Raw genomic sequence first — 8,972 nt, forward strand, 5'->3', positions numbered from 1 at the left:
TTTTGGTAGTATAGTGAAATAACTTGAACAGTGATGCCAGACTTTGGGGGTTATATGAACCCATGTGCCACCTGACTCCCGCCCTGGTAAACAGTTGGGCAATAGAGTCCCAGAGGCCATAATATTGCAAGGGCTAATATTCTCTGGGTGGGCATCCCTGGCTAGTTTTGCCTCCCACTAATACATCAGTTTGTTTTGCCTCCCACTAATACATGGCAATGAGATTGTGCTTTGTAGTTGTACATCCTATACTTTCCATTGCAATTGTGCACCCTATACTTTGCATTTTGGTTGTGCATCCTACACAATGTGCCTTCAGTATCCGTTGGAGGTTTGGTTCCAGGACCTCTCCCCCCCCCCCTTCATGGATACCAAAATTTGTAGATGCTCAAGTTGCTTAAATTAAATAAAGTGGTGTAGTGAAATGGTGTCCCTTATTTAAAATGGTAAAACCAAGGTTCCCTTTGTTGGAAAGCAAACACATCAAACAAGAGAGTTCTAGATCAGAACCATTTCCAGTCTCATTGGCTGCATCTGCAACACAGAAATAATGCCGTTCGACACACTTTAAGTGCCATGGCTCCATCCTATGGAAGCCTGGGATTTGTAGTTTGTTATGGGATCAGAATTCTCAAAAGGGAAGGCTAAATATCTCCCAAACCTACACATCCCAGAATTGTATAGTGTGGCGCCATGGCAAGTTAAAGTGGTGGTGAACTGCATGGATTCTGCAGTGCAAATTGTGTCTCACTTGCTGCAATGCTAGAAACTTGGGGTCTGAATGAAAATTTCACTGGGGAGGGCAGGATTAGTATTAAGGGAGAAACCATGCCTTCATCGCGCTTCCCTGGATCTGCAAATGCTCCCAGGACCATTTGTTGAGGACTGATACTGAATGGGAGAGTGACGAATGCAGAAATCTTGCGTTGCCAAAATTGTAGAAAAGCCACAACCTTCCCAGTTCAGACAAGGGGGTATTTGGGTTTTTCTTTTTTTCGGTGCCACAACAAAATGAAACCCTGCTGGTTTCTGCAGTGTTCAGTCAACAGGGCCGGCTCCCAAACAGTTTCCATAGTGATGTCGGTACAGATTTTCAGAGGCAAAGTGTGGGAAGAAGTGGAGGGATGGCCCAGTTGGGTTTGCAAACTCTCCAGATGGATGATGCAAGGAGATTGGGGTGCAATTTCTTGTTTTAAAGGAGGTGAAAAAATCACCCCAAAGTTTTGCCATGGGATCTGGGCCCTAACCAAGTACTTTATCGGTGCATCTGCACTATTAGAAATAATGCAGTGTGGCACCATTTCAGCTGCCATGCCTATAGAATCCTGGGATTTGTGGTTTTGTGCGGCACTCTTTGGCAAGAGAAGGCTAAAGGTCTTGTGAAACTATAAATCCTGGGATTACATAAAATGGAGCTACAGCACATAAAGAAAATGATTAAAATTATTTGTTGCTTCATTCAAAAACTAAATCAGCTAAGTCTTACATCCCCAAAAACAAGATGTCCCCCTCAAGATATATGCAACCTTATCACACTAGATGAATGCTGAGCAGAAACGGGATTTAAAAGTAGGAAACACCCACAAATGTGGGACATTTTTCAGACAATGTTTCTTCCAAAGAGTAATAATGCAAAAATAAAGCGAAGGGAAAGTTGACAAAAACGACACCTTTTTACTTTCATGAACTTCCAAAATTAAATAGGTGTCATTTTTGTCGACTTTCCCTTCGCTTTATGTTTGCGATATTACTCTTTGGTGCAAATGTGTCCAAAAAACCCTTCCTTTCTGGAAGAAATGTGGCATACGAATGAAATAAATAAATAAATAAATACAATTTTGGACATGTCATACCTATAGCCACTGATTCTGCCTCCTCCTGGTCTAAAATGCTGTTCCAAAAAAAATCCATCTCTGAATGGAAATCAATGGGTTCCTTTGCTCCCGGGGGGTTTCCTAGGCCAGGTTGGCTAAATATGGTTTCTCTTGACGGCAATGACTGTGTTATAGGAGTTTTGCGATGACCGGGGCCACCGATGTATGAGTTAATGTTCGCACCCCCTTGTGCTTCCCAGAGGAGACCTCATCGGCTCCCGGCCAAGTCTTATTTTGACTCAGAACCCGGCATGTCGGCCAACTGTTCCTGCATTTCATTTCTGACATATCCTGTACATTAAAATATCATTAATTCAAACCTTTTGTTTTGAGGAGCAAGTGATTCTGGAAAGAAAGGAGAGTGTTCCAAAAACCTGCCAAGGCTCTTGTAAGAGGCAGCGTCGTGCCATATCGATTTGCCCTAATGGGGACCTTTCACAAGGAGAACAGAAAAAGTGTACATCCTGATCAAACGGAGATGTAAACTTTAAAACAACATGATCTCTCCGTTCCCCTCCTCTCTTTTAAAAAAAGAAACACACACATGTTCAGCCCTTCTGAAGTCCCGAACCTCTCCCTCCCCACGGCTCACACCACAACTCCCCTGTAAAATAAAACAGAACAATCTGTTAAAAGATTTTTGTAAGCTGTTGTGAAATAGATTAACCTTGGCCCTGTGATGTAAGGTTTTCTTGCACTACTTATGTTGGCCGCCCGTCAGTAATTTGAGAGGCCTTTTTGGATTTGTCCTTACCTAACCGCTGGATGGTGGAGGCCAAAGCTCTTGACACACTAACCGCCCTGCCATGCATGTGTTCAACCGCACCGTCAAGGAGGAAAATAACCCGACGTGGTGGGAGATACTTCCAGAGAGGTTGCCTTTGCATGTTTTGCTCTTGGATTGCAAGAAGATGTTGTGTGAGCAGAGAGACATGACTCTGATTCCAAGCCTGGAGGCCGGTACAAATTTCATTCTCGGACGTCGACTGGAATCCTGCATACTTTTGTCATGTGCCTTCAAGTCATTTCCGACTTATGGAGACCCTATTGCAGGATTTTCTTGGCAGGTTTCTTCAGAGGGGGTTTGCCATTGCCAACGTCTGAGGCCGAGAGAGTGGGACTTGCCCAGGGTCACCCAGTGGGTTTCCATGGCTGAACAAGGATTCGAACCCTGGTCTCCAGAGTCATAGTCTCATGCTCGAACCACTGCACCAAACTGGCTGTCATGATTTAGGCCGGCATATGCCTGGTTTGGCATTCAATCTGGTGTAGTAGTTTGAACCTTGGGCTATGACTGTAGAGACCAGGGTTAGAAGTCCGGTTCCGTTATTATTATTATTATTATTATTATTATTATTATTATTATTATTATTATCCTTTATTTATGAAGCGCTGTAAATTTACACAGCGCTGTACATGCAATTTTTTTTTAGTTAGACGGTTCCCTGCCCTCAGGCTTACAATCTAAAAAGACATGACACAGAAGGAGAAGGGAGTGGTGGAGGGAAAGGGTAAGAGGTCCAGCAGTTCCTCTCTACCTCCAAGGCCTGGACCAAGGCAGATGGACTGGAGGGAGGGTTTCCGTTGTATGGAAACCCACTGGGCCTCAGGATGGCAAGGGCAAACCCTTCTGAAGAAACTTGCCAAGGAACTCCCATGATAGGTTCACCGTCTTAGGGTCACCATAAGTTGGAAACAACTTGAGGGGGGCTTGAGAGGAGAGATTTTGGATGGGATGCTCTGTCTATATTCAGCGCACTAACTCAACCAGGACTGGGGGCTTCCATGCCAGGTATTGAAAGGGTCCCCAAACTGTGTAAGATACTGAATGCAATTTAGGGAGAGGGTTGGCACCTTGGACAACTACTCCTTCCAAACTAAAACTCATGGCAGGTTTACTAGCCCACTAAGGCGTGATTTGCTAGCCACCCCTCTTTTTGACAGGTAGGTTACAGCATCATCTGCTAGCAATGGTTATCCCTATTGAATTTGGCAAAGAGTCCACACCCTCCATGTCAAAAAGTTCTTACAGTGAAGAAGTTCTTCCTAGGCTGCATCTACACTGCAGAACTGATGCAGTTTGGCACTCCTTTAACTGTCATGGCTCCATCCTATGGACTATTGGGATTTGTTGTTTATTGTGGCACCAGAGCCTTCTGATGGAGTAGGCTAAATAGCTCACAAAAATTACAACTGCATTGAGCCATGGCAGTTAAAGCAGTGTCAAACTGCATTAATTCTGCATTGTAGATGCGGTCCAAATATTTGGGTTGTCACTCTTTTTTTGTAATTTGAACCCATAGGTTCATGTTCCAGTCTTTGGAGCATCGGAAAACAAACATGCTCTGTCTCATACATGGCATTCCTTCAGATATTTAAAGATGGCAATCGTGTCACCTTTCTCTTCTCAAAGCTAAACATACCCAGATCCCTGAATCATTCCTCACATACTTTGTTTTTCATACTGACATTTTCCAAAAAATGAATGCAAAACAAAATTGTCCCCAATTTTGCCTTCTGAAACCCCGATGTTGAGAACAGAAAATGCCACTTAAACAAAATGCGACACCAGGGATGTCCTTCTTCTTCCCATTGCTGGCATATGCTTTCAGCTGCCTGCTGTTCTCTTGAGAACAGATGTGTGCGATATTTCGAACAATTAAGTATCGGATCTGTTTTTCCACTCGGGATTATTATCCCATCTCCAGCCGATCCTGAATCTGCAAAGTTCATATGTTCAGCAGCTGATGAGGCTCCTCCGTATTTTCTGGGACGCTTTGCGGCAAAAGTCCAAATATGGGTTTTGTTCTCAAACCACAAAATGAAGAAAAGAAAAAGGGGGAAGGAGGGAGGGAGGGGAGAAGATGGATCAAGATATGATTTGGGAAATGCTGGAAGCCAGGCTAGACCAAATGGGGCATAATTTCCTACCCAAAACATAGCTCATTTGTGCATTAAGCTCATTCCATGGTATATCTTGGACTCCAAGCGCATTAGCCTAACTACCACTTCATAAATTCGTCTGGTATCTTTAGGATTGTGGCCTGGGAAAGTCTATCTTTCGTTCTCTCTTGGTGGTGTGGTTTTACCCTTCCTATTTCTCACTTTGCAAAGGACTTGAAAATCTGGATTTCCAGCGTCTGAAACTCTGCAGAACAAACTCTCTGGAACTGTAAGGATTATGTTCTCTCTCTCTCTTTTTGTGTTTTTTCTGTCTATGGAGTTTATCACACGAAGGAGATCGGGAGTTTGTCCCATGAAATATCCTGGAAATTGCGTAATTACGCAAAATGACTTCACACGATGTCGCAAAATACCTGCCATTAAAGTGGTCACAAAGAAGCATTAACACGCATCTTTTTACTTTCGGGATTTCAGCGACAATGCATTTCCAATATCACTTTATTAGCGCAATCACATGTGATAATCATTTGTTCAATTACTTGCCATTTTTGCTTTAAATGTGCTTTAGTCTCTCTTTAATGCCGATATTAGTCTCAGTGTGATAAACTCCTATCTATCTATCTATCTATCTAGCTGGTTATTCCTTGGCATTTCTGTTATCAGCATATCAATGTACAGACAGCAAACATAAAAACGTGATAAACACCAAGGTGCATTCATTAATTAGGATGTGCATCAACACTGTAGAAATAATGCAGTTTGAGCCCACTTTAACTGCCATGGCTCCACAATCCTTCACAATACCGGGATTTGTAGTTTGTTGGGACCCTGGCACTCTGTGGCAGATAAAGGTTGCAAAACTACAGATCCCAGGATTCCATACGGTGGAGCTACAGCACTTCAAGTGGTATCAAACTGCAATATTTCTACTGTGTAGATGCATCCTAAGAACACATCATACTATTTCTGCAACATACAACTGTACTATCACTGCTAAAACTGAGCAACCAGTTGCAAAATATATCCTCAGAATAACTGCTCCACAGTCATTTTGGACATTTGATTTGAAGAGAATTCTCTGGAGGTTTTAAAAAATCAATTTATTTATTTAATTTATTATTTATTTTATTTACTTCATCTTTATGCTGGCTTTCGCCCAGAAAGGGATCCAAGGCGGCTCACATTTTCTCTCTCATTTGGGAGTAAACTACAAGGATTATTCATCCTGGCAAGCTGAGATAAAATAATAAAGGCTTTATGGCTGCATCCGCAATGCAGAAATAATCCGGTTTGACACCATTTTAACTGCCATGGCACTTCAGAGTTCTAGTATCACAACAAACTGCAGTTCCCGTTAGTCCATAGCAGTGAGCCATGGCAGTTAAAGTGGTGTCAAACCGGTTTATTTCTGCAGTGTAGATGCATCCTGTATCTCCAGTTGCATGATGTTAATAGGATTCTGCTTCTAGTTATATTGGAAAGGAGAGATTTACATGAAACATGCTCCCTGTGAGATGAAGAGTCGCATTTTGCAAAACTACATGCATCTGCATTTAAAGGAACCTCTCTGCAGCCTAGGTGTCAAATGAACTTCCAAAAAGAGTGAATATAACAGGTCAAGGCTTTTTAAAGGACTGTTTTATTGCCGCTTTACCGAAACCATTTGTGCCCATGTGCATGCGAGGCTGGACTGGTGGAAAATAATTTGATTTTATTCAAAAAGGAAGCTCACACGTTTGTAAGAACAGCTACTAAGCAACTTTTAAGCACAGTAGTTCAAAGCCTTGGAGAAAGCCCTTCCATGTATCACCAGGAACAGCCGGATTTAATCTATTTTTGCGGGGAGGAGGGTTCCTCCACTCTTTCACTCCCTTTCTTTCTCTCTCCCTCCTTCTCCCTGCAGCATGTTTCCAGTCTGTTACTTGAGTGTTATCTGTCCGGTTTCCAGATTTTCATAATCCATCGGGGCCTGAGCAAATCTCAGGACTTCCTTTGCAGACTCGGCTCATGTTCCACAGCTGTTCTCTGCCACATGTGCGAGGAAATTAGAAAATAAGTCACCTGATCCCATACGGATTAAGGTGCAGGGACCTTCAGCGGTGCGCTTTGGTCATGCTCAGCTGGCCCATTGGGGTGATTCAGGACCCCTCCAAAACCTGTGCACAGTCATCCCCTCTATCGGGAATGAGGCTCATAGGGCCAACTCCAGATGTTGATAGACCGCAAGCCCCAGCAGCCCCATGGAGCATAGTCAACCATAGGGAATGCTGGGAATTGAAACTGAATATCTGGAGCAATGCAGGATTTCCAACTCTGCCCTGTGGCGCATGTCTTTCTCTCCCTCTGTTGTAGGTAATGGCAGTTGTTGTAGCTAACTGTAAGCTCCTTGGTGCAGAAATCCCAAGTTATTATTATTATTATTATTATTATTATTATTATTATTATTATTTGCTTAAATTAGGCCTGGTACAGACGTGCCAAAAGCGGTGTGGCACCGCCGATACCAGGGTTTAGGAGTGTGCAGCAACTGCATGCTCCCAAACCCTAGTACGTATGGGCGCCGCCATGACTGCAAGGTCCCGTGCGTCCATGGTGCAAGCGCTGCACAGCATCCATATGTTGCTGCGTTGTGCTTGCATCATTGACGCGCCACAGTACACTAATGGCGCACTGATGGCTGTGCTCTGCACACCCAAAAACCCACTTTTAGTGGAAGGAGCCTATGTGGTTTGGTTGTAGAACCCCTTAGTTAAGAAAAAGTAACGTACCTTATGGGATTGTGGTGATGGTGATTGTGATGATGATGATGATGATGATGATGATGATGATGATGACAGTCAGCATGATGTAGTGATTTGAATATTGGACTGTGATGATGATGATGATGGTGATGGTGATGGTGATGATGACAGTCAGCATGATGTAGTGATTTGAATATTGGACTGTGATGATGATGATGATGATGATGATGATGATGATGATGATGATGATGATGATGATGATGATGATGACAGTCAGAATGGGGTAGTGGTTTGAATGTTGGACTGCGGTGATGATGATGATGGTGACAATGACAATCAGCATGAGGTAGTGGTTTGAATGTTGGGCTGCAACTCTGGAGACCAGGGCTCAAATCCATGCTCAGCCATGGAAACCCACTGGGTGACCTTGGGCAGCTCACACTCGCTCAGCCTGAGAGGTAGGCAAAGGCAACCTCCCCTTCTGAACAAATCTTGCCAAGAAAATGTTGTGATGGGTTCGCTTTAGGGCCACCATAAGTCATGACCGAGTTGGAAGCACACAACAATGATGAAGATGATTGATGATGATGAAGGGAATGTGCTTTTCACTTGTATTGTAAAAACATGTCCATAACTGTTAATTATTACATAAATCCACAGAGGTAGATTTAGCCTGAAATCTTGTCAGAGCATTACACCAGCGATTTTTTACTGCATGCACGGACAATTGGGTATAAACCATAGCAAGAAACTGTTTTGAAATAGCAAAATTGCAAGCTCTGGTTGTAACTCCAGGAGAGTACTTTTTCCAATCCCGGCTAAGACGAGGACTGTACATCTTGCTTAACTTCCTCATATCAAAGTTAACCGCCTCATTAAAGTTGCCATCCTAGGTAGGGTTCCCCCATTGAAACCAATGTGACAACTGAGCAACCATAGAATCATGGCATCAGAAAGTTGGAAGGAATCCTGGAGGCCATTTAGTCTCATGCTCAGCTCCTTGCTCTGTTTCGGCTCACATACCCCCCCATGAAGGAGAGACCCACCACCCCAATCTCTATTGAGGCAGACGCTTCCACTCTTGACCAGTTCCTACTCTTACCAGACATTTCTCCTACTGTTTCATTTTCCTGTTAAATCACTTCTCCCCATGTGTAGCAGGGAAAGCGAAGAGATCCCGGTGAGAACAGGGAAGGTTAAGCAAAGCTTAGCGACCTGGGTTTAGATAGACTGATTCATGGCTATGTTGTGGGAAGGGAAATGAAAAAGAAAACCGGTGTGTTTGGAGTGCATTCATTGTGATTAATGCTTTCTTTATATAGAGGGAAGCCGTGCGAGAGTAACATAACTGTGGCAGAGGACTGGTGATATATGGCTCACCAAACTCAGCTCAGAACCCCTTCAGGAGAGGAGCCTTGACAGCTCAAGGCGGAACCGATGATGGCGCAGAGCC

Source organism: Sceloporus undulatus, chromosome 8 (assembly GCF_019175285.1).
Source record: "Sceloporus undulatus isolate JIND9_A2432 ecotype Alabama chromosome 8, SceUnd_v1.1, whole genome shotgun sequence".
NCBI lineage: Eukaryota > Metazoa > Chordata > Lepidosauria > Squamata > Phrynosomatidae > Sceloporus > Sceloporus undulatus.